Source organism: Elephantulus edwardii, unplaced genomic scaffold (assembly GCF_000299155.1).
Source record: "Elephantulus edwardii isolate Elephantulus edwardi_28Jun2011 unplaced genomic scaffold, EleEdw1.0 scaffold00047, whole genome shotgun sequence".
NCBI classification, from domain to species: Eukaryota; Metazoa; Chordata; class Mammalia; order Macroscelidea; family Macroscelididae; genus Elephantulus; species Elephantulus edwardii.
The window spans coordinates 7934639-7959981 of NW_006399797.1; the positions used below are offsets into that span (position 1 = coordinate 7934639).

The 25343-nt window shown below is 40.6% G+C and overlaps 1 protein-coding gene and 1 pseudogene across 1 annotated transcript in view; one reads left to right on the top strand and one right to left on the bottom strand.

Annotated features, from left to right (window-relative positions):
• SRGAP1 (SLIT-ROBO Rho GTPase activating protein 1) overlaps window positions 1-25343 on the top strand; it is a 399631-nt gene that overhangs the window by 269545 nt on the left and 104743 nt on the right. The gene's annotated exons all lie outside the window — the stretch shown is intronic.
• LOC102858333 lies at window positions 19477-20905 on the bottom strand (annotated as a pseudogene).

Consider the following 25343-nt stretch of genomic DNA (forward strand, 5'->3'; position numbering starts at 1 on the left):
TAAATGTGTAAATTGCTTTTGGTAGTATTGCCATTTTCACAACATTGAGTCTTCCTATCCATGAGCAAGGGATATTCTTCCACTTTTCAAGATCTCTCTGGTGGCCTACTGGCAAGGAGCTGCAACTACAATCCCAGAGGCGAACGGTTCAAATCCACCAGATGCTCTGCCGGGGAAGGAGGGATAATCTCCTCCTGTACCAATCAGATCTGATTTGACGGTACACTCACACAAAAATAATAAAATAAGAATATTAGACTTTTATAAAAGAAATGCATTTTATAATAGAACTTTTAAATATTTTTGTATGTGTGTGATAAATCTCTTATTTTTATATAGCATGCTTGCTACACCAGTACATATTAATTCAGAAATAGTTTTTGTGGGCCTGTTCAGAGCCAGGGTGACATAGCACTTAAGTGCTTGGTTGATAATTGAAAGATTGGCTGTTCAAACCCATCTACCAGCCCCTCAGAGAAAAAAACCTAGAAACCTGCTCCTGTAAGATTCCAGCCTAAGAGACACTGCAGAGCATTTCTGCTCAGTCACATTGGCTAGCCATGTGTTGAAAATAAACCAACAACACTTATCAAAGTAATTTATTCTGAGAATTTTACCTTTTCATAGTTTGAGCATGCAGAAATCTCACTGGAGAGAATCACACTTATCTAAAAATACCTGAGAAGGTTGAATTTTAGAAGATCAAGCCCAGTTACTGATGTATTTTTGTTATTTGTCATTTTATACTAACTTAAGGTATCAGCTATTTTTAGGAGTCTTGAGCTTTAAATGGTTAAGTGAATATCATGCCTGTGAGATGACAAAAAAAGGAAAAGAAAATGTCATTTTTTTCATTGAACTCTTAAAATTGCATCTTCCTTGTTTCACTTGCATGGACATTCTTTTACCCTGATATAAAATTGATACTTAATACCTTAAAAAGATATCAATTGGAAAAAAAAAGCTATCAGTTGACTGTAATAGCTTCATACATGAGAACATGTGTTAGTAGTCTAAGTCTGGTAGTACTAGTTAAAGCAACAGTGGCAGCTGTAACTTGATCACTGACTATGAGAAAAATCAGTAGTAGAATGCTACGGAAGATTTTTTCCTCAATGAGGCATTAGATAGTAGAATTGCCCCTAGATTCAGACTGGCAGTTGGCTTCAGATCATTATAGTAAAATCAGAGTGGTCAAATCAAGAATCCTCAAAGCAAAAAAAATTCACATTCCACCAGCAGATAAATAAGCGGCCTCCTTTGTGCCATTTACAGCCAAGGAACCAAGGGAGGGTCAGCTATGAGTCAGTTCCTACATGACAACAAGAAGAGAGCCATATATAAGGAGTTCTTTTGGTGTAATGCTTAGCATGTTGCACTGCTAACCAAAAATTTGGCAGTTCACATCCATCAGCTATTCTTTCAGAGAAAGATGGTCAATCTCTTTGAGTAGCTAATGCTTATTTCATGCTTACTGTGCTTGCTGAAAGTAAGGAGGACCTGAAATGCTGGCTGCAGAAGATCAAGAACTATTGCTGTATCAAGAAAACAAAGGTTCTCACCATGGGGCCATTAGACAACATTCTGATAGATGGAGAAGGATTGAAACTGTTAGATTTAATCTTATTTGCATCAACAGTCAACACCATCGGCACCAGTAGTCAGGAGATTAGGAGATATACTTGCATTAAGCAAGTCTACTGTCAGGGACCTCTCCAAAATACTGAAAAGCAGTGATGTCCACTTGAAGACTAAGGTGTGCCTGATTCAGGTGATGGCTTTATTCAGTCACTTGCTATGTATCTGAGAGCTTAACAATGAATACAATAAAAATAACAGAAAAGAATTGATGCCCTTGAGTTGTGGTGCTGTAGAAGAGTATTTAGTATTCTGTGGACTTCCAAAAGAACAGATAGATCATGGAGAAGGTGCAGCCAGAGAGTTCCTTTTAGGCAAAGATGATAAAGCTTTGTTTCATATATTATGGACATGTAACTACACAACACTATTCATTGGAAAAGGACATCATGCTTGGAAAGGCAGAAGGTCAGCAAAATAAAGGGATATCCCCAACGAGAAACAGCAATTACCTCAAGTGTGTTAGAGGTGATGTGAATGGCACAAGATAGGATGGGGTTTGGGTCTTTTGTTCATAGAGTCACTATGAACAATGACACCTAACAACAATAATTTGTATCTTCCAGCTATTGTATCAAACATATTACTTGCATTATTGTGGTGTTATTATGTGCCATCGAGTCCCCTGTGACTCATAGCAATCCTATGTACAACAGCTCTGAAGCCTGCTCTATCTTGAGCCGGTCTCACTGACTCCAACACACCTACCCCCATTGCCCCAGTTACTGTATCAATCCATCTCATCTGGGGCCTTCCTCTCTTATGCGTCCCTCCACCCTTTCTTTCAAGCATGATGTCCTTCTCCAAGGATCCGTGCGTCCTGGCCACATGCTTGTAGGATGGAACTTCCAAATCCTAGCCTCCAAGGAAAAACTTGGTTTCACCCTCTTCAAGACAGACCTATTTGTTTTCTTGGTGGTCCATAGGATGTTTGAGATTCTTCTCCAGCACCACAGTCAAGGGTAACAATTCTTCTGTCATCCTTAGTCATTGTTCAGCTCTCTGATGCATAGCAAGTAATTGTGAAGAACATGGCCTGAATCTGGCACACTTTAGTCTCTAGACTAACATTGCTGCTTCTCAATCCCTGACAGTTTCCTAGTATAATTCATCTTTTGATTTCCTGGCTACTGGTGCCAATTGTATAGCCAAACAAGCTGTAATTATTTACAACTTCAGTTATAGTGCTGCCAGTCAGCTCAGTGGTGAGAATACTTATCTTCTTGATGTTGAGGTTCAATCCATATTGAAGAATACAGTCCTTGACCTTCTGCAGCAAGCGCTTCAGATCTTCCTCTATTTCAGGTCTCCCACTCTTTCAGGAAGCAAATTGTGTCATCTGCGTAATGTAGGTTGTTGATGAGTCTTCGTCCAATCCTGATACCACATTCCTTCTCATAAATTCCAGCCTCCCAAAAGATCTTTTCTGTGTATAGCTTGAAATGGCATGGAAACAGGACACATCCCTGATGTACTCCTTTCCTGATTCTGAACGATGCAGTGTTTCCTTGCTCTGTTCTGTTCTTCCTGGTCTGACCATAGGCTTCACATAATTATGTTACGTTATTTACACAATATCGCTATGAGGTAGTAACTGTCATTATTTACATTTTACAATTGAAAAACTGTAAGAGGGATTGAGGAATTTGCCGCATGCATTATGTAGTGGAGTCTCCAATGCAGGCCTAGCTCCAGAGTCTGTACACATCATTAGCCTATATGAATACGAGTAGTAGTTCTTTATTTCACTTGGGTTTTAAATTCAACATTTTATAAAATAGGAAAGCATGCTTTGTCCTCAGAAGTTAATTCTTACAGATATTAGCACAGACAATATATATGATAAAGCCACATGAAATTGATTGTTAATTATGCATAGCTGATTCTCACACTCTCTCTACATCATTGGCACATATGGCTCCAATTCCATTAAAACAAGAGGAAGAGAATTAAGAAAATGAAGATTTATGAAACCCTTACCCAGACATGAGTGTGAGGGTGGACGTGAGAGTGAGGACACAAGAGCAAGTCAGTACGTGTGAATGCTTCCCTGTGTGAGCATGGACCAGTACCCTGTGAACAAAAGTATGAATCAGTGAGTGTGAGAGTGAGTGAACACATGAGTATGTGGATGTAGCTGAATGAGTGTGAGAGCATGTTAGTGGGTTTGTAAGTGTGTTGAAGCAAGCACAGTTTGAGACACTTTTACATATATTACCCCATTTATTTCTTTCAGCAGCTCCATGAGGAAGCTATTCCTCATCCTTGCTTTACAGATCGAGAATTAGAGCTCAGAATAATCAGCCTGGCATCCCACAGACATTAAATGATCCAAAATTTACACCCAGGTCTGTCCCAAGGCTCCCCCATCACCCCCACTGAGCAGCTGCTTAGGGAAAGAGAAGTAGGGTGAAAAGGAGAGGAAGGATGAACCTCTTTCCAAAGACTAATCAAAGCTCCTAGGATAGGGCAAGGTTCAGAGCCGTTGTTCATAGAGTCTCTGAAGGCATATTACAACAGATAAAACTCTAAGAGCTCAGGTGGTGAAGGCTATGGGAGCTATACTGCTCGCTCACCCAAAGGTCACACTGGCAGTTCAGATTCTGAGCAGCAACTCAGGAGAAAGCTGGACATTCTCCTCCTGTGCAGTTTGTAGCCTCAGAATACCTGGAGGGTCAGCTCTCTGTCCATTCCAACTAAACAGCAAGGAGTTTGAGATAAAACTCTAAAAGGGGCAAGTCCCTGGGGAAAGACATCATGTTGGGAAAAGTAGAAGGTCAGCAAAAAAAGAGGACTTTAGTGAGATGGGCTGACACTGTGACTGCAGTGGGGGGCATTACGCACAGTGAAAATTGTACCGCTCTCTGCAGGACTCGGCAGGGTTTCATTCTTTTATTCATGAAATCACTGTGAATGAGAAAACCAGACAGAATCTAATAACAACAGAGACAAAACTCTTACGTCTCTTTGTGGTCGTGTGCCATCGAGCCAGAATCAATCCAAAGCTGAGCCTCCAGCAGGTTTTCAGAGGCAGTAAATCACAGGGGAGGAGATTGGCTATCTTTCTCCTGTGGAGCTGCTGGTGGATTTGAACCACGAGCCTTTGGGATTGCAGCACAACTTCTTACCACTAGGCCACAAGAGCTCTGTAGGCCTCTTTAACACTTGTAAAACGTGTTTGAACTTTCCAGGCTCTTGGTATAAAATTAGCAAATCCAAATGTCTTTGTGTATTCAGCTTTATTCTTAGGATACATTCACTTTAAGTTCCTCTTTAAACGCTAATGGCTTTTCACTTAGCTTTAGCTTTTTGTGTGTCAACAGCATCTGTTTAGCTGTGTACTCCTACACACTAGTTCCTGCTAAGTATCTATGACTCTCATTCACCTTTGTTTTCTTCCTTCTGAGCTCTTCACTCTAATTTGCCTAAATGTCAGTGGAGGACAGAGCTGTTCATGAGACAAACCTCGGGGACTACTGAGCAAAGTATTGCAAGAGTTACTTGGAAAACAGGGTTGCTAAATATGTGTGGGTACCTTCACAGGGCTCCCATCCTCTCAGCACAGCCTGGTCCTTAGTGGATCTTTGACACACTTCGCTCCGTAAAACGTGTAAATGAAAGAAAACTAATTATGACTTAAAGAAGCTGAGCGCAAAGGAACTGTTTATTATCACAAGGCCTTCCTTGAAAAGGCAGCCTTCTAGGTCTGCTGACAGCCACCTTCTTGGCAGGGCTGTGTAAGCCTCCCACTAACCAGGCTCACAGATGCATTCTTCTTTAGAGCAGAAACATGCCCCTGGCAAGGTTGAAAAGTCATTTCAAGAGACATTGAGATGCTGCCACCTCAAAGCAGAATTCTTTTTCCCCTCTGTGCTTCAAAGAGGTGGGTTTTGTATTTTTTCAGCATTTCTTTCTGCTTAAGGGCATTTAGAGTATTTGAAGTGAAAATGATAATCCATTCCTTCGAGATGGACGTGATGAGGTCTGGGCCACAGAACAAGCCCTGAACAGAGAACCATGGCGTCAAGGCTATGTAAAAAGCTCTGAAATTGAAAATCACATTCTTTGTGTCTCCTGGAGACCTTCTTTAAAAACAGCCAATTTTGAGATTTGTGGGGCTGACAAAGTATTTCCATATCCCCTTCGCTGGGCTTTGATTGTTAGATACTTGGATGGAAAGTATTGGGATCATATGACTCTGCCAACACCTTCCGAATTCTAATCTTGGCTTTGACACAGACTGACTATGGACGCTCAGCTAATTTAACCTGGCTTCATTTTCCTGCCAAAAGTATTGGGACTGAAACAATTTCTGTCGCAAGGATCTTGAAGGACAACTGTCTGATAAGCATTTTATATGTCGATGTCTTTTAGAACACCTTGATAATTAATGAAGCAGATTACTCCCAGGGCCTCCTCAGAGTTTTTATTTTCTGACTTTTTGGAGAAATAAAAATCAAAACAACAATGACTCATCCCAACAACAGCAAAGTTCAACTGGACAGCAAACAACAAATGCTGACAAAGATGGGGAGACATTAGAACTCTCATTCACTACTGGTGGGAATATAACCACCAAGGAAGGCAGTCTGGCAGTTTCTCAAAAAGCCAGAAATACCTTTTTGATTCAGCTCTAAAGATACCAGAGTCGTGATATAGACTGATGTAGGCACATGCATGTTTATTGCAAAATTATTCACAAAAGCAAAGTTTTGAGAATGAGTTTTTGTTGGTACTTGTAAACCAAAGGACTGTTTTTAAATAAGTAAACAATATAAGCCCCAGCCCCAAAAAGGAGAGGATGAAAAGTCATAGGGATTACAGGTAAGCTTCTTTAAATGAAAAAAAAATCTTTAAAATAAGTTATATCAAGGTTTCTTCTCTGCAGAGTATTGTATTGTCTTGTATTCAAACTTTTGTGTTTAGAAGCAAAGTCTTATGATTTTTAAATTAATCCAGTGCTTTAATTACAGATGTTCTTGAACAGACTACTGGTTTTGTTTTTTAGTGAGATCAAGTACTTTGTTTTATTTGTTATTAATCATCACATGCATGGCTTACATAGATATATATATTTTTTGTCTGTTGAGACAACTTCTCACCACATATATGTCCATGGTTTAATAAAATTTTCCGTTTGTTTACGAGAAAGCAGGTATCCATTTGTTTATTATTTCCCCCAATATGATGACTTAGTGGTAAGAAATATCACTGCCAACCCAAATGCATATGGTTCAAATCTGCCAGCAGCCTTATGGGCCGTTTTCCCCTGTATGGTTTACTCCTCTGAAAACTGACTGCAGGGTCAGCTATGAGTCAGCTCTGATTCTATGGCATGCAACAATAGTCTTAAAGACTCTAAACCCTAAGAGTTCTTGGGTATATCCTAACCCCAGAGCACCTCCTCCCCTGCCTCCTGTTTCTTCTCCTTCTTGTTTCATTCTCCAGCCTAGCAGCCACATAGCCTTTTCATTCAGAGGTTAACTCCTCTGATACTGCTGTTGTTGCTACGTGCACTGGACATCATGGCTGGGACCAAGGTGCCAACAGGCTGCTGGCTTCAGGTGGTGGCAGAGACAGAAGCAGCTTCCCTGTAGCCAGGGTCACCACCAGCTTTGCTCTCAGCAACCACAAGCCACTTGTGGCACCCTCAAGGGCTCCTTGCTTGGTTTCCACAACCACCTGCGTCAAAACCCAGATTACATCCTCCCCAGACATGTGCAAAGTCCCATCCAGTTGCCAGTGAAGCCCAGCCCAACCACCTATCCTGTAATGGATAGCCAATGGATACAGATCTTATGTGTCCAACAAGATTCTTTAAGGTGGTGTGTTTCTTTAAATTAATTTTTTTATTGTTATTTCAGTGAAAATGTCACATAAAGTTTTAATATAATAGGTTTTATAGAGATTTTTACAGGGATTTAACTACAGATTTTACAGGGGCTGCCTATATCAAAATATGGTACTTATGTAACATTGAAATAATAAAATGTCCTAGTTTTAAAAAGTATTATAAACAGTAATTGATATATACCTCTGTGGGTGTGTGTAATGTTATTGTTGTTGTTGATTGCATTTGAGTCAAGCCTCACTCATAGCAACCCTATGAACAAAAGGCCTGACGCCCTTCTACAACCATTGACATTTATCAAAGTTCATAGAGTTTATGGAGGCGAGGCATGTTGCTTAGGAAGTGGATACCACTCCTGCTTCATACCCAAAACCAAACCCATTGCATGAGTCTATTTGGATTCATGCAGCGGAATTGAGCTGCCAACTCAAAGGTTGTTGTTATGTGCCATCAAGTCGTTTCCGACTCATAGCGACCCTATGCACAACAGCTCTAAACCCTGCTCTATCCTGCGCCAACCGCACCGCCTCTGACACACCCATCCCGATTACCCCAGTCACCGAATCAATCCATCTCATAGAGGGTCTTCCCCTCCTGCGCTGTCCCTCCACCCTCCCAAGCATGATGTCCCTCTCCAAGGACCCGTCCCTCTTGGCAACATGTCCAAAGTATGTCAGACGAAGCCCCAGAATCCTTGCCTCCAAGGAGCAGCTTGGTTTAATCCTCTCCAAGATGGATCTGTTTGTTTTCCTGGCAGTCCAGGGTACATTCAGTACCCTTCTCCAGCACCACAGCTCAAAAGCATCCACTCTCCTTCTGTCCTCCCTAGTCATTGTCCAACTCTCTGATGCGTAACAAGCGATTGCAAATACCATGACCTGTATCAGGCGCACCGTAGTCTCCAGAGAGACACTGTTGCTTCTGAGTACCTTTGAGAGGTCCCTAACGGCAGACTTTCCCATCGCGATACGCTTTTTGATTTCCTGACTGCTGGTACCAAGAGTGTTAACTGTGGAGCCGAGCATTTAACTCAAAGGTACACGGTTCAAATCCACCAACTACTCTGAGGGAGAAAAATGAGCATTGTCCTTCTGTGTGGTTTACTGCCTCTGAAAACCTGTTGGAGGGTCAGCTGTGGGTCGGTTCCACAACAACAACAAACAAATCAAGAGCAAGTTCCTGTGATGTAGTCCACTGAGTGTTGCACTGCTAACCCAAAAGTAGTGTCTCTCTAATAGTTCAAAACCACTCGTGACTCTTCACAAGAAAATGGGCAATCTACTCAGGTGGCATTTCAGCCTCCTAAAAACTTGCTGAGGGTCAGCTTTGAGTCGGTTCCAACTCAACAACCCATAACAACAAAAGTAGGTGGAAACTCTTGGTGGTGCAGACAAATGTACATTTTCAGCTGTTAATCAAAAGATTGGAGATTCAGATTCATTCCAATGTGGCTTGGAAGAAAAGCCTGGCCATTTACTTCTTGTTGTTGTGTACCGTTAAGGTGGAACCAACCCATAGCTGACTCTGACTGGTTTTCAGAGGCAGTTAATTGCATGAGAGGAGATTACCCCATTCTTTTCCCACAGAGCAGCTGGTGGATTTGAACGCTGTGCCTTTGAGATTGCAGGCAGCTTCTTGCCAGTAGGCCACCAGTGCTTCTCTGTTTACTCCTGACAAATTAAAAAAAAAAAAAGACAAAAATAGCGACTGTAAACTTTGGAGCATAGTTGCACTCTGACACATAAAAGTCACAGTAATTCAGAGCTGACTTGATGACAATTAGGTTTGATGATGGCATTTTTTATGAGCAAAGTGAGACAGAGGTTAAGTAACCTTGTGTGGGGTTTCATGGCTTAGAAGTCTCCATTCAGGCATAAACTATACTCTTAAACTGCATGTTTTACTCTTTTTGTTAGTGATTATAACATAAAACAGGTCATTAAGCACCAAAAGATAGGTTCCAGCATAAAGCTTTGGAAGTACCAGAGAGGGAGGAACAGCATTGAGTACTGAGTGGTGGGAGGGAGGGGAGGGGAATTAGAGGGAAAGAGGTCTGAAAATGGATTTGAAGGATAGTGTTTCGGTAATAAGAGGAGGAAGGCATGCAGGACAAGAGGAGCTATGAACTAGAGTTAGGAAATGCACAAAGCATATTCAGTGAATTCCTTTCTGAAGGCCTCTCTAAGGAAAAGGCAAAAGTCAAGAAGAGAAACAATACTAAGATAAAAATACAGAGAGCATTAGCACCAGAAAATAGTCAGCCACTTTATAAAAGCCCTTTCAAAACCTTAAAAACTTTCCTGCACAGGTTAACAAAGGTCTGTGTCTGTCTCTCTTTCTTCTAAGTCAATGGGTAACAACTATTATATCAGAGGCACAGAACATAGATGTCAAATCCCAAACCACTTTTCACGGAAAGAAAGAGCAGCCGTATTAGTCTCTCCGTTTTAATTGATGCTGCAAATCTCAGGGTTATTAGGGGGATTTATGACCTTAAATCCAAGGGTCTTTATTTTTCCATTTTTATGCTAAAATTTTCAGTTTGTGTATTTTATTTACTAAATCTCATAGCGTAGATGCTTAATGATATACAGGTAATGTTGAAAGGGGCTGAAGCAGTCCCCAGTGTGAAATAAAATAAAGTTGAAGAAGACTTTGAAATACTCGTAAATCCAGTGGCCTTTCATTTTGCACGGGCTTTCCTCTTCCACATTGCCAACTCCTTGGAACTTCTCCTTTGTTGCCAAAGGCTCTGTAGTTTAGCTCCTGCTGTCAGTGTGCTCCGCATGGCCATGATTAATATGTATTTCAGCTAGCAACACTTGAATAATTTCCCCCCAGTAAGATTAAACCTGGGTCTCTCTGTGCTCCCAAAGACTGCCTATGAAAACCCCTTTTGAAAATACGGCTTTCTAAACAACCTTTTCTATCACTGGCATTCCCTATTGACTTTGTTGGGCAAGGATTAAGTCTCTTTGCAGCTCGGTTTCTTACATCCATAAAACAAAGACTTATTGGTCCCCACCTTCCCAGGTGCCTGAAAATAAGCACATTGAACATTGCTGGGCTAGAGCAGCTATTCCTTTCAGAAGAATACTTTATTTATTAATTGTGCTATTTTTTGTTACTGGATTGGCATCTATTAAGCAGTCACTGTGTGCCGATCCTACCGCTAGAGCTTTATAGATATCCCCTTCATCTTCATAGCAATCGTTTTATTACTCTCAGTCTGTTTGTGAAGAAATGGGAACACAGGAAGACATTAAAGCAAGATTCAAAGCCACACAGATTCTCAAGTTTAATAATTAGAGATGTTCTTTTAAGATAGAGAAGAAGCTTCTCTTCTCCTTGGAGGGAAATTTCTCTACTTTGGAATATTTGAAGAGAATTTATCATTTGTAGGATTCTAGGGTTCATAGAAGACAATTACGTGACATTTGACTTAACTTTCAAAATGTGTCCTCTGTCTCTAAGTAGGTTAAATGGAAATCACTAAAAACATTATTGCCTCCATTATAATTTTGTTATAGGACCATCTCTGTTGTTATCAGTTATACACATTGAGTGGCGGGGAGTCAACAGAAGATGCATTGCTAACCCAAAGGCAAGTAGTTTAAATCTACCAGCTGCTCCATGGAGATAGATGGACAGTCTCCTCTTGTGCAATTTATAGCCTCTGAAATCCTGCTGGAAGGTCAGCATCTGCTTCTATCTCAACAGCATGTAACAGGCAAACAACAAAAACCACTGCCATTAAGTTGATGCTGTCCACATGCATGTTAGAGTATAACTCTGCTTCGTTGCGTGGCTAATTATTTAGAAGTAGAGCACCAGGACTTTTCTGAGGTACCTCTTAATAGCATTGAACCTCCAACCATTCTATTAACTGCTGAGCACATTAACCATTTGTACCATCTAGCAGTAAATATGTTGGTCTTGTAGTTTCTTGGGAAAGATATTTCCATATATGGGCTTAATAGAAGTCTTCATAGCTTTGTACATGCCCAGAGCCATTCTAAGTGTTCATGGAAAAAGTAACACCTGAATTCAGTAATAAAGGAAAGTGCAAATGCTTTTACCAAAGCAAGAGGGTGTGTGAGACAAATACAGATCCGCATTTCAGGGAAACTCCAAGCACTTTGAATATTGCTAAAATGCCAGCCAATCATTAAAGTAAAAATAAAGAGAATCTTAAGCTGGGCTTTCCTTTTTAAAAAATTTTGTGAATTTCCATATACATGTACATGTTTTGTACATGTACTTTGTGTTTTATACATTCAACTGGATTATATTTTATATAATTAGTAACCATTGCTCTATGGCTATGATCACCACATCTTTTCAAGTCCCAGTTGAACATTTCCTTTACTTACCATCCCCCCAACCTCTGCTATTTTCCTCCCTTCCACTTTTTTTTTATTTCGTTATTTTTTGTGTGTACCATCAAATCAGATCTGACAGATACAGGAGGAGATTGTTCCTCCTTCTCCAGCAGAGCATCTAGTGAATTTGAACCGTGTACCTCTGAGATTGCAGTGCAGCTTCTTGCCACTATGCCACCAGAGCTCACCCTCCCTTCCGCTTTTTAAACATTGATACATATCATACATATTTATACATACTCAGTTATCCTGTTTTCACAATAGTGGCCTTATGCAGTATTTTTCCTTATGTGGCCGAGATATTTCATTCAGTCTAATGCTTTCTAGTCTCTCTCAGCTTATATAGTATTTTACTGGATATTTCACTCAGTCTAATGCTTTCTAGTCTCTCTCAACATATATAGTATTTTACTGAATGTATAGTAATAGTATTCCGTTGTGTGAATGTGCCACAATTTCTAAACCCACTCATTTGTTGATGGAAATTTGAGCAGTTTCCTTTTTTTTAGCTACAGTGAATAACACTGCTGTGAACATATGTGTACAAATGTCCATTTGTGTCTCAATTTTTATTTCCTTAAATTATATTCCTCCCAGTGGAATAGCTGGGTCATATGGGATTTCTATGTTCAAACTGGACTTTTTAAAATCGGTCTACCCTTATTATTCTCTCTTTATCCCACTAGAAGGGAAATATTTGAAACATGTTGTTGATTGCTGTCGAGTCACACATGATTCATAGCAACCCTATGAACAAAAGACATGAAGCCTTTCTATAACTGTCATTGTTTATCAAAGTTCGTTGTTTCCAGAGGCATGTTGTTTAGGCAGTGGACAGGAAAATATGTCCTCCATAATTAGAATATAATGGATCAAATGGCATTTTTTAGCAATCTCTGGTAATTATAAAGTGGGTGGATACTCGAGTATTATTCTAAGTTGTTAATTCCTCATGAAATAATGTGTTTCATGTAAATCAATGAAAAATAAAATATAATTGGATTTCTAATAATAGATCATTAATGGAGGACAAGGCCTAGCATAAGCATGATACATAGTAAAAGACTCAGGAAATTTTTGCTGAATATAAATATTTATGAAGACTTAATTAGAAATAAACAAAACCAGTAATGCCTGTCTATGACTCAAAGACTTCTATTAGAAGCTGCCTCTAATAGCGGCAAGAAATATAGCTAGCCTGGATTAAGATTAATAAGCAGGCTCTTGTTACAGATAGAAACATTTTCATTTTAGTGAGGCATAAAGCAGTTTATCCCCTTTAGGATAAATTTACTCAGTTTTCATTAAATTAGACAAATCTAATGAGACTAATTAGAATTTATATTACCTTTTAAAAATACTGTTAAATGTAGCATTTTGTAAAAGATGACTAAGGTTCTGCTTTTAACGTAAATGTAACAGTTAAAAATAAAAGTATGTAACATTGGTAAATGTCTCAGCCTTGCACATACTAAATTGGTCCTGCGTTTTTCCTCCTTAATGAGCACTTGATGATTGATCAATAATCTGTTCAGGAGCTAATTAAAGTCACTAGAGTAATAGATATCCTTGTATAAAGCTCATCAATATATAACAGGGTATGGATAGACTATAGGGACATTTGTTCATTTGTGGATGTTTTCTGTATAGCCAAGCAGATGAATGATGGCCTTTTAGCCCATGGAGAATTATAGGAGGAATCTCACTTGTTTATTGCTTGCTGTTTGAAGCAACAGAAGAAGCAAAAGGAGATAATTAGTATAATTTGTTGTTACACTTTTCCTTTTGGTTAAAAGTCATCAACTATCTACCTTGACAGTGAAGAAAATAAACACCACACACACCCCACAAGAGATACTACATCTTGTGTAACTCACTCACTTACTGCTATCCAGTCAGTTTTGACTCCTGACCATCCTCCATTAGGCTTCTAAAGCTCTAACTTGCCACAAGACCAGACTGCCCATCTTTCCTCTTCAGGGCCGTTGGGGTGGAATCAAACCACTAAGCCTGTGTTAGCAGCCTAACTATCCCTACAAACTATGCCACTAAACTTTCTGTGTTTTATATCATTCCAACAACAACAAATGTTTAGACACTTCCATTGTTAATAAGTTTAATGCCAGGGAATCATGGACTCAGAATGTTAGAGCTGAAAACCACTTCAGACATCACATGGCCCACCCATCCGTTGTAGATAAGAGAGCTGTGGGACAGTGAATGTGAATGATGCCTTGGTCCAGGTCACACAGTTGGTGCATGGACTTGTGGAGTGCTCAGTCAGTTGCCTCAGAGTCAGTCTGAATTGGTGCTAACACTGTCCAGAGCAGGACTGTGCTCCAAGAGGTCTTCACTAGCCAATTTCTCAGAAGTTATTGCCCTGCTTTGCTTCCATTGTATCTGGAGGTAGATTCAAACATCCAGACTTATTGTTAGGAGCTAAGGGCATTAATGATTTGTACCATTCAGGGACTGAAGTAATATACCCTCTGATATGTTAAATGTGAAGCTCCTTGCAGTTCAGAAGCATTCACTCTGACTCCCAAAGATAAGGAATAAGGCAGTAAATCCAGCAGAATACAAAACTAGGAAAGGCTTTTTCCACCCCGTATTTCTGCGAGTCGATGGCACTTAAAAACAACTGTGAGTGCCATTTCATATTACGTCCTTTGAGCTTCCCCACTTTCACCAGATCTTCTCCTTTAAGGACATGTTAAGATTCTCTTGAAAAGGGTGTTCTGCACCCAGAAGTTACATAATTGAATTTTTCTTCTATGATCATGCCTTTATTTTGGGCATTGTTCTTCAGTTCCCATTTTTCAAATTGTTTGAGGGATACAGTTTGATTTGTGTATCCCCTTAATTTTGGTTCAGCAGGGAGACCTCATGTTATCATCCCTAATGTTAAGAGATGAGGCTAATACCAAGCTGAACAAAGGCTATTTTACAGCAAAAGTAGCACCAGTCCATGTTTATTGTTTTGAAGATCTTTAAAAAATCTTTCCATCAAAGGGAATTCTTTTCAAGCGCTTCCCATTTAAAATGCTACTCTTTGTAATTACTCAACAAACTCTTTAGCATTTCAATGAACAGAATTCTTTTTGTCACTTTCATTAGCCATATTTCCTCTCTTTGCATGCTCTGATTTTGTTTTGTCCTTCTTGGCCTCTCTGTTGCCTTGCCGTTTGGTTGGTTGGCCGTCCTTACCCAGCAGAGTCCACCATCCCAAACAATGCTGTTTGTTCAGAGCAATTGTTTGGATTAGAATACAATTGATGATAAATTCAGACAGCTGGGCTGATTTCATTTCGTGGAGCCATGATGTAACTCAAGTATTCTGTGCTAAGCTACTTATAAAGTCAGGGTTTCATGCTCTTTAATCACTTGTATTGGTCCATTTACTCATTACCAAGAAACTTGCTATGTATTTAAATATATGTAAATTTCATTGTTGCCGTTGTAAGATGATTAGGTGCTATCGAGTCAATTATGACTTAAAGCAACCTCATGAACTAAAGATGTGAACTTTACCCTTTACTGCACCATCCTCAACAATCACGGTCACGTTCAAGCTCATGGTGCCTGTCAGCCCAGCTAACGTATAGAATATTGCTTGTCTCTCTCCATTTTACTTGTTAGAAACTATAATCTTTCCAAGTTCTCCTTAATAAAGGAAATTGTTCGATGATAGCTTAGAAACATATTTGTTCTCAGTATGCAATGTAGGGAGCTCTGGTGGCTAGTGGCAAGAAGCTGCAGTTGCACTTCTGAAGGAACACAGTTCAAATCCACCAGCTGTTTGCGGGAGAAGGATGAGCAGTCTCCCCCTGTATGATTAACTGCCTCTGAAAACCTGCTAGAGGGTCAGCTATGGGTCGGTTCTGAATCAAGGTATCCTACAAAATGCAGTATGGACCTAATAGAGATCTTTCTGTTGCTGAGTTAACTTTTATGCACTTAATAGATGAAGACTCCTTTTCTCTGTGCTTTTTATATGAGTTGATGCAGTCAGTCCACCCACCACCTACTCTTTGCAGTAGGAAGCTCTGGTGGCCTAGTGTTCAGAAGCTTCACTGCAATCCCAAAGGCATGTGGTACAAATCCACCAGCTGCACCGTGGGAGAAGAATGAACGATCTCCTCCCATGAGGTTTACTGCTTCTGAAAACTCACTGGAGGATCAGCTGTGGGTCGGTCTGACTCAGTGTCACACAGCAAGAACAGCAACAACTCTATGCAGTATATATTACCAGTATTCTGATTTTCCAGTGAAAAAATCGAGGTACAAAGGTTAAATTATTTGCCCAGGATCATACAGCTTGTAAATTCAGCAGCAGAACTTGAACCCAAGCAGTCTATCTATAAATTGGTGTTGTGAACCACCAGCCTACCACTTATCAAAATGAGATCTTTTCTAACTGTAATTTTTCAGATATAATTAAGTTACATAAATGTCACTTTTCTGTGAAGAACCAGGAAGAGGAGGTGGGGTTGCAAAAGTTCATCATTGTCACAGCTTTTATAACTCAGTATCTGAAAAATTGGCAACGTGGTAGGGGACCAAGAGAAAGACGAATCTATTTTATCAGCAAGAAACATCAGCATAGAAGGTTGCCTTCTCGTTCCTTGAATTCTGTGAATAGATAAAAAATACTCTCCGTCCTTTCCTCTCTCATGAGCCTCTTGTTTTTAATATAAATTCATTAGAAATGAAGCCCAGGAACTTTCTCCACCTGACATTGACCCTGCCCTGAAGTTTACAACACCTTCACCTCCACACATCTGTGTTTTCAATTTATTACACTTACATTAGGCTTGCTTGTGTGTCTTCCACCAGTAGGTAGAGTGAATACCTTTCATTTTCTGTCTCAATGCCTAGCACAGTGCCTGGATTATTACTGTTTGAGGAATGACAAAGTGAAGATCAATATATATAACCTTCTTGAATCTGGGCTAGTTTCTACCTGATTTGACGGTACTTGCCAGTACACAATGAAGGACACCAATTATAAAATGCTCCCTTTAAGATGAATTTGAAGCCTTCTCCAAGTATGGATTCAAGATGTGTGCTAGGTGAAGGGCAGGTGTGTGTAGCTAACTCCTGGGCATTTCTCACAGGCATATTATATTAGCTTTAAAGAGGTTTTACCAAGCCTGGGCCTCATCAAGAGGGAAGGTCTCTTTATTCTACCACAATTTCCCAGCTATTTTGTCTGTGAGAAGAAGTAGTGGCCTGCACCTCTTTGAATAAAGCCTGGATTTGAAGTCAGATTCAAATTTTTACATCAGACCTTGTATCTTGTTGGGAGCTGTCAAGTTGGAACCAACTCACAGCTGATCCTCCAGCAGGTTTTCAGAGGCAGCAAATCGCACAGGGGGAAATGGGCCATCCTTCTGTAGAACAACGAGTGGATTCCAACTGCATGTCTTTCAGACCTTAGAAGCTGTCAAAAATTAGAACTATTTAATCTGTTAGGTGCTATATGTTCATCACATCATTTAGTCCTACCACTTACCTGTCCATTTTTTTATTCTGTAGTGGGTTACATATTGCTGTAATGTAACCACAGTCACTTTGGTAAACCCAATTACAGCACAGTTTCTAAGGTAAGAAGAAAAGTTTTCTAAAATAAACCTTAGAAAACTTTATGAGTAGCAATATAGTGTGGGAAGATGATTCCCCTATGTCAGAGAGCCACACAGCTATGATGATGAACTCAAATAGACCATGAACTGCAAAGATGGCATGGAACAGGCAATGTTTTGTTCCATTGCACATGGAGTTACCATGGTTTTGTTGTGTTAGGTGTTATCAAACTTAGTACAATTCATAGCAGCAACCCTATGAACAACAGATCTGAACCCTGTTCTGTCCTGTGCCATCCTAATCATGTCTGACACAGTTGAGCCCATTTCTGAAGTCACTATGTCAGTTCATCTCATCAAGTGGCTTCCTCATTTTTGCTCAACTTTCTACTTTATAAGCCCTTTCCTATGGAATAGCCTATCGCAGCAACATGCTCAAAGCATGTGAGATGAAGCTTTGTAATCCTTGCCTCCAAGGAGCTTTCTGGTTTTATCTCCTCTATGTCTGTTTATTCTTCTGGCAGGCCATGGAATATTCAGTACTTCTCTCCAATACCACAGTTCAAAGATACCGATTCTTTTTCTGTCATCTTTATTCATTGTCCAGTTTTCAGAAGTATACCAAGTGATTGAAAAGACCATGGCCAGAATCAGGCATATCTTTGCTTCACATTAACATCTTAGCTCCTCAGTCATTTGGAGAGGTCCCTGACAGCACACTTGCCCAATTAAATACATCTGATCATCTGACTGCTGGTGCAAATGGTGTTTATTGTGAATACAAGTAAGATGAAATCATTGACAACTTCATTCTTTTCTCCGTTGCTTTCCTGTCCAGTGGGAAGGATTTTTGTCTCTTGACAGTGAGATGCAGTCCATATTGAAGGCTGTAGTCTTTGATCTTCTGCAGCAAGTGTTTTATGTCCTTCTTACTTGCAGCAAACAAGATTGTGTCATTTCCATAGCATATGTTGTAGATGACTCTTCTTCCAATCCTGGCCCCAAATTCTTCTTCATAAAGGAGAGCTTCTCAAATTATTTGCTTAGCATACAGATTGAATAGGTATGAAGAAAGAATATAACCCCAATGCACACCTTTTCTGATTTAAAATAATACACTGTTCCTTTGCTCCATTCAGTTACTTTTTGGTCTAGGTATTGCCATGAGTTGGAACGAACTTCACAACAACTAACAACAACATAGTTTCATCACTATTTTACCTAAGAAAACTGAGGCTTAAAGAAGTTTTAACAGACTGAGAAAGAGGGGATAAATAATGTATACTGCATTGAAACAGATGAGGGAGAGAGCTGTTTAAAAGGGATATAAGATTAGGTATTATTGTCATGACAGAAGTCCAGAGTGAAGGCTGCACAGTGGAGTGGACTTGGGGGAGGGATTGTATAACAATGAAAGAATTTTTTGTTCTTCTTGTCAAAGAGAAGAGCGAATTGGGGGGAAGGTGTGGGTGCAGTAATGAATGAATGGAAATCCTAAATTTGTAAACTTTCATTAAAATTAATTTTAAAAAGTTTTGGTTTTCTTTTTTTTTTTTTTTTTAAGAAATGTACCATTTTATTACAAAGATTCCCACAAACATGAAAATAGTATCTGAAAAAAGGAAACTAGACTATCAAACTCCACCTGCAGAACTGGGGTAGAATAGGGGGCAGGTAGTGAGTTCCTTGGCTCACTGGGGTTAGGCTGCAATAATGGGAGGTATGAGAAAGTAAGAACTATGAATCCCTGAGGGCCCAGCACCCCCATCCTAGGATGTACCTTTATAAAGGTACCTTTCCAAAAGGAAGCAGGTACTCTGGATTCTGTCCTGTGTCTTGTTTAGCAGAGCTGCCCTAGGCTGGGCTCAGGGACCTTGTTCTGGTCTAGTCCCTGGGGATATTTATATTTAATATACTTTTATATAAATACACAGAGAAATAGAAAATATAAACTCTTGAGGGGTTGGGGAGAAACGTGGGGAACTTTGCAAGAAGCCAGAACTAGTGAGGTCTGCTCTGGTTACTTGACCTCCTCCTTGACCCCTTTGGCTTCAGGCTTCTCCTCCTTGGTTTTCTCCTCTTCTGTGACTTCTTTCTTTTCTTCTGGGTCTTTCTCTTTTTCATCGTCTATTTTGACTCTCTTGGCTTTGTTAAAGTTAGAAGAGTTCTTGCGTCCACCTTTTCCCTCCTCATCAGAGTCAGAGAACTCTTCTTCACAGGCAGTTCATTTGTCAGAGGAACAGGTTGAGATGCGTTTACCAGGCTCGTCTTCATCCTCATCACCACTTTTCTCTGGGATGGCATCCTCAGGAATTGCCTGCATTTGAACTCCAGGTGCATGAGGTTCTCAAATAGTCTTTGTTTGATCTTCTCCAAATACTCATTTGTGTCTGGTTGGTCATATTGGAAGGACTGATGTGAAGTTTAAAATCTGGTCCAAAGTACTCAAAATAGTCATTGTATGGAAGCTCATTAGGAATATTTGTGCTCAGGACCACAGCTGTTTCGTATGTCCAGCATCGAGCAACATTATGAATGGTATAGCCACCTCCTCCCAGGATCAGCGTCAGCAGATTGAAATTTCTCACGAATTCCACACACTTGGCATGCCCTTTGATGGTCAAATTGAAACAACCTAATCGATCCCCCGAGAGGGAGTCTGAGCCACACTGTAGGATGACTGCACTAGGTTGGAACATCTCCATTACTTTGGATATGACCGGCCTGAAAATGGCCTCACAGGACTCATCATCAATCCCATCTCGGAGCGGGTAGTTAACGGCATAGTACTTGCCTTTGCCAGCACCAATATCCCGTAGGTCCCCTGTTCCTGGGAAGCACTCTCCATACTTATGAAAGGACACAGTCATGACCTGGTCTGTGGTATAGAAGACCTCTTCCACGCCATCACCCTGGTGAATATCAATGTCAATATACAGCACTCTCTGGTGATACTTTAGCAGTTCCAGGATGGCCAAGATGATATCATTGATGTAACAGAAGCCAGATGCTTCAGACTTCTTTGCATGGTGAAGGCCCCCAGCCCAATTCACAGTGATGTCTGTCTTTTGCTTATTAGGTTTTACAGCACTTGCAGTGGAGCCACCAGCAGATAACTGACAGAACTCAAACAGGCCATCAAATACCGGGCAGTCCTCACCAACATTGAATCTCTGCATCTGCTTGCTATACTCGGACATATTTTCTGGGTGGATGGAACGCAAGAATTTAATGTAGTCTTCACTGTGGTACTTGGTCATCTCCTCAGCATTGGCTTTATGAGGGCGATAGATTTCCATCTTTCTGTAGAGACGATAGTTAAGCAACAAATTCTGAGTCATGTGGATCCGGTGGGGCTTCATTAGATGACCTTGTCCATAATAGTAATTTCCAACATCCCCATCGTAGTAATAACAGACTTTCCTCTTGGTGCCCTGAGTCTGCGCCATCTTGCTTGCCTCCAGTGGATTCAGTCATTCGGTCTGTCTGCTCTATGGCCTGTAGCTCCGTGCAGCGGCCCACCCAGTAAAAAAAGTTTTAACAAACATGCCCAATTAATAAATGATGACACTGTAGCACAAATCCAATTCTGCTGGCCCAAGTTTTATATTTTTCATCAAGATTGGCTCAGTGTTGTATTAAAAGACCAAGAGGACTTAAGATTGCAGATGCAAAGTTTCTGGCATTCAGTGTTGCTCTTTAATGGGGTAAATTTCCAAAGATGTGGGTTGGCCAAGCAGACGCAATAGCTGGAAGGAGAAACCGAGCCTACAAGCCTCTGGATGAGCCAGGCTCCATGCAGTCTTCAGCGTAGGGGAGCCTGGTTTCCTTGAAACATGACTGATGGCTTCTGGGAAATAAGAAAAGTGAGCTTCCTAGGCTGTGGCTTGACCCAGTAGTTTCATTAGTGTGGCACTTAACATTTCTTAAAGGTTCAAAATTAAGCTTTATTGAAGATAGGAACTACGTATTTAACCTCTTTACCCTCAACAAGATGGGTGGACACAGTGACTGCAGTAAATGGGCTCAAGTGTGTCAGAGATGATGAGGATGGCACAGGATAGGACATGGTTCAACACCTAACAACAACACGCCAACCACCCTTAGTGTTACAGCAGTCAAGAAATCACAAGATGTGTAGCACTGGGGAAGTCTGCTGTCAGAGACCTCGCCAAAATGGTAAAGAACAGATATGTCACTTTAAAGACTAAGGTGCAACTCGCACAAGCCATGGTGTTGCAAAGTTAAAACACCAGTGAAGAATTGATGTTTTTGAATTGTGGTATTGGTGAGGAATATTGACTACACTGTGGGCTGGGGCTGGGGGAATCTGTCTTAGAGGAAGTGTAACCAGGGCACTCTTTGGGGACAAGGATGGTGAAACTTGATCTCAAATAATTTGGACATGCTGGGGTGGAGGCGGGGGCTGTCCTTGGAAAAAGTTTTTAAAAAAATTTAGGAAATATAGAGTCCGTGAAAGAGAAGACGTCTTTTAATGGGATTGATTGGCCCAGTATTTACAACAGTGAGTTTGAAGGAGACCTTGAGGGTGGCACAGGAAAGAGCAAGGTTCTGATTTGCTGTTTGTAGGTTGTTATGAGTTACAGTCGATGCACTGGCACCTAACAGTAAATAACAACTTACCCATTCCTATTCTACAGATGAATTACCCAGCTGTTCACTTTGTAAGTACTTTCTTTTCTGGTTGGTGTTTTGGTCGACTCCTTCCCGTTACACCCGGGTCCTTTTCACCCACTACACCTTTGCTGATATCACGCTTCCTACTCAAATGTGGTCTGTACCTATCAGAACCTTTCCTTTTAATTGGAGTAAAATACATCTAACATAGAATCTGGTTGAGGTATTTGCAAGTACACAATTCAGTGTCATGAGTAGCCACTTTCACAGTGTTCCATAGCCTTTATCATTATTTCCAAAGCTTTTTCATCACACCATACAAAAATTCATTAAACAGAAACTCCTCATTTCTTCTGTCACCTGGTAACCTCTAATTTACTTTCTGTCAGTATTTCCAGGGATTTTGATGTCCAGTGTTAATCTCTTAGAATACAGGAACCACATTTTTAATCTATGCCCAAGTTTTCTGTCCTTTATAATTAGGAAAATAGAAAATTTTCTTAGAATTAAATAAGTTGCTCTATTTTAAATAGAAAGCTCTAGTGACCTAGTGGGTAAAGGCTTGTGCTACCAACCCAAAGGCTGACAGTTAAGATTGCCCATTTCCTCTGTAAGAGAAAGATGGGCAGTCTCGTCCCCTGTGATTTAAAGCCTTTGAAAACCCACTGGATTGTCATTTGCAACTTCTTAAAACCCACTGATTGGTCAACTAGGAGTTGGTTCCCACTCAACAGTACATAACAACAGCACAGCATATTTTTAAAGTTTAGCATTAAAAAAACATTATAAAATATTTATTGTATCTATAAATTCTTTGGACATGTTGTGAGGAGAGACCAGTCCTTGGAGAAGGACATCATGCTTGGGAAGGTAGAGGGACAGCGCAGGAGGGGAAGGCCCTCTATGAGGTGGGTTGATTCAGTGACTGGGATAATCGCGATAGGAGTGTCAGAGACAGTGCAATTGGCACAGGACAGAGCAGATTTTAAGGCTGTTGTACATAGGGGCGCTATGAGTCTCAAGCAACTTGACGGCACATAACAACAACATCTATAAATTCAAGCCATGGGTGGCAATACTTAAGGATAGTTTGGGTAGAATGTTGAATGATCCAGGATGTATAAAAAGAAGATGGAAGGAGTACACAGAGTCACTGTATCAGAAGGAATTGGCTGACACAGAGAAATTTCATGAAATAGTAGATGAGCAAGAACCTGTGGTAATGAAGGAGGAAGTTCAAGTTACTATGAAGGAATTGGCAAAAAAACAAGGCTCCAGGAGTTGACTGCATACCAGTTGATTTATTTCAACAAACAGATGCTGCCCTGGATGTGCTCACTAGGTTGTACCAGGAAATCTGGAGGACAGCCAGCTGGCCAACCGACTGGAAGAGATCGATATTTGTTCCCATTCCAAAGAAAGGTGACCCAACAGAGTGTGGAAATTATTGAACAATATCATTAATATCACATGCAAGCAAAATTCTGCTGAAAATTATCCAAAAACGTTTAGAACAATATGTCAACAGAGGTGCAGATGTGCAGGCTGGATTTAGAAGAGGTCGTGGTACTAGGGATATTATAGCTAATATAAGATGGATCTTGGCAGAAAACAGAGAATACCAAAAGAATGTCTATCTGTGCTTCATTGACTATGCAAAGGCTTTTGACTGTGTGGATCACAACAAGCTGTGGCTGAGTCTGAGAAGAATGGGAATCCCAGAACATTTGATTGTGCTAATGCGAAACCTATTCTTGAACCAAGAGGCAGTCGTCAGAACAGAGCAGGGACACCCTGGATGGTTCAAAATCAAGAAAGGGGTCTGTCAGGGATGTATTTTGTCTCCATACCTTTTCAATCTGTATGCAGAACAGATCATCCAAGACACTGGGCTGTACGAGGAGGAATGTGGCATCAGGATTGGTGGAAGAATCGTAAACAACCTGTGTTATGCAGATGACACAACCCTGCTTGCTGAAACTGAGGAGGACCTGAAGCGCTTGCTGCAGAAGGTCAAGGACTGCAATCTTCAATATGAATTGAAGCTCAGTATCAAGAAAACAAAGATTCTCACCACTGGGCCAACTGGCAGCATCAGTATGGATGGTGAAGAGATTGATATAGTTAACAGTTTCCGTTTGCTTGGCTCCACAGTCAGCATTCTTGGTAACAGCAGCCAAGAAATCAGGAGACAAATTTCATTGGGAAAGTCAGCTGTGAGGGACCTCTCAAGAGTACTGAAGTGCAACGATGTCAGGCTGGAGACTAAGGTGCTCCTGATCCAGGCTGTAGTCTTTGCAGTTATGTGCTATGCATCGGAGAGTTGAACAGTGAATAGGGATGATAGAAAGAAAATGGATTAAAAAAAAAAAAAAAGAAAGAAAATTGATGCCTTTGAGTTGTGGTGCTGGAGAAGAGTGTTGAATATACCATGGACTGCTAGGAGAACAAACTGGTTTATCCTGGAGAGGGTGAAGCCAGAATGTTTCCTGGAGTCAAGGATTCTAAAGCTTCGTCTGACATACTTTGTGCATGTTGCAAGGAGGGACTGGTCCTTGGAGAGGGACTTCACGTTTGTGAGAGTGGAGGGACGGTGCGAGAGGAAGACCCTCCATGAGATGGATCAATTCTGTGAGTGGAGTGGTGGGAATGAATGTGTTTGAGACAGTGAGGTTGGCACAGGATAGAACGGCGTTTATGGCTCTTCTCCATAGGGTGGCTATGAGTCGCAAACGACTTGATGGCACATAACAACAACATGTAGTCATATCTTCTTGTTATTGTTAAATACCATAGAGTTGGGACCGACCAATGGTAGGTTTCCAGAGACAGTTAATTTCATGGAAGGTTGCCCATTCTTCTCCCAAAAAGCAGCTGGTGGCCTTGAACCATGTGCCTTCAGGATTGTGGTGGAGCTGCTTGCCCCTAAGCCACCAGGGCTCCCTATACACATAAAAAGGCACATACATCTATATGTGTGATGTTGTAAGAATACACATATAAACGTATATGTGTACATATATATTGTAAGCACTCTGTAAGACTTCACACACACACACACACACACACAAAGGGTAATAAAATTTGCCATCCATAACAGCCTTATAAAGTGAACAGTGATGATAAATAGCATCCCCTATTTAATAACTGTTAGTTCTACTCCTGATTTCTAAGTCAAGACTCAAAAAACAGAACCTATGGTTTTAATCCCTTGATTTTCTCTTGAAACATGTTAGGTTCAGACACAGT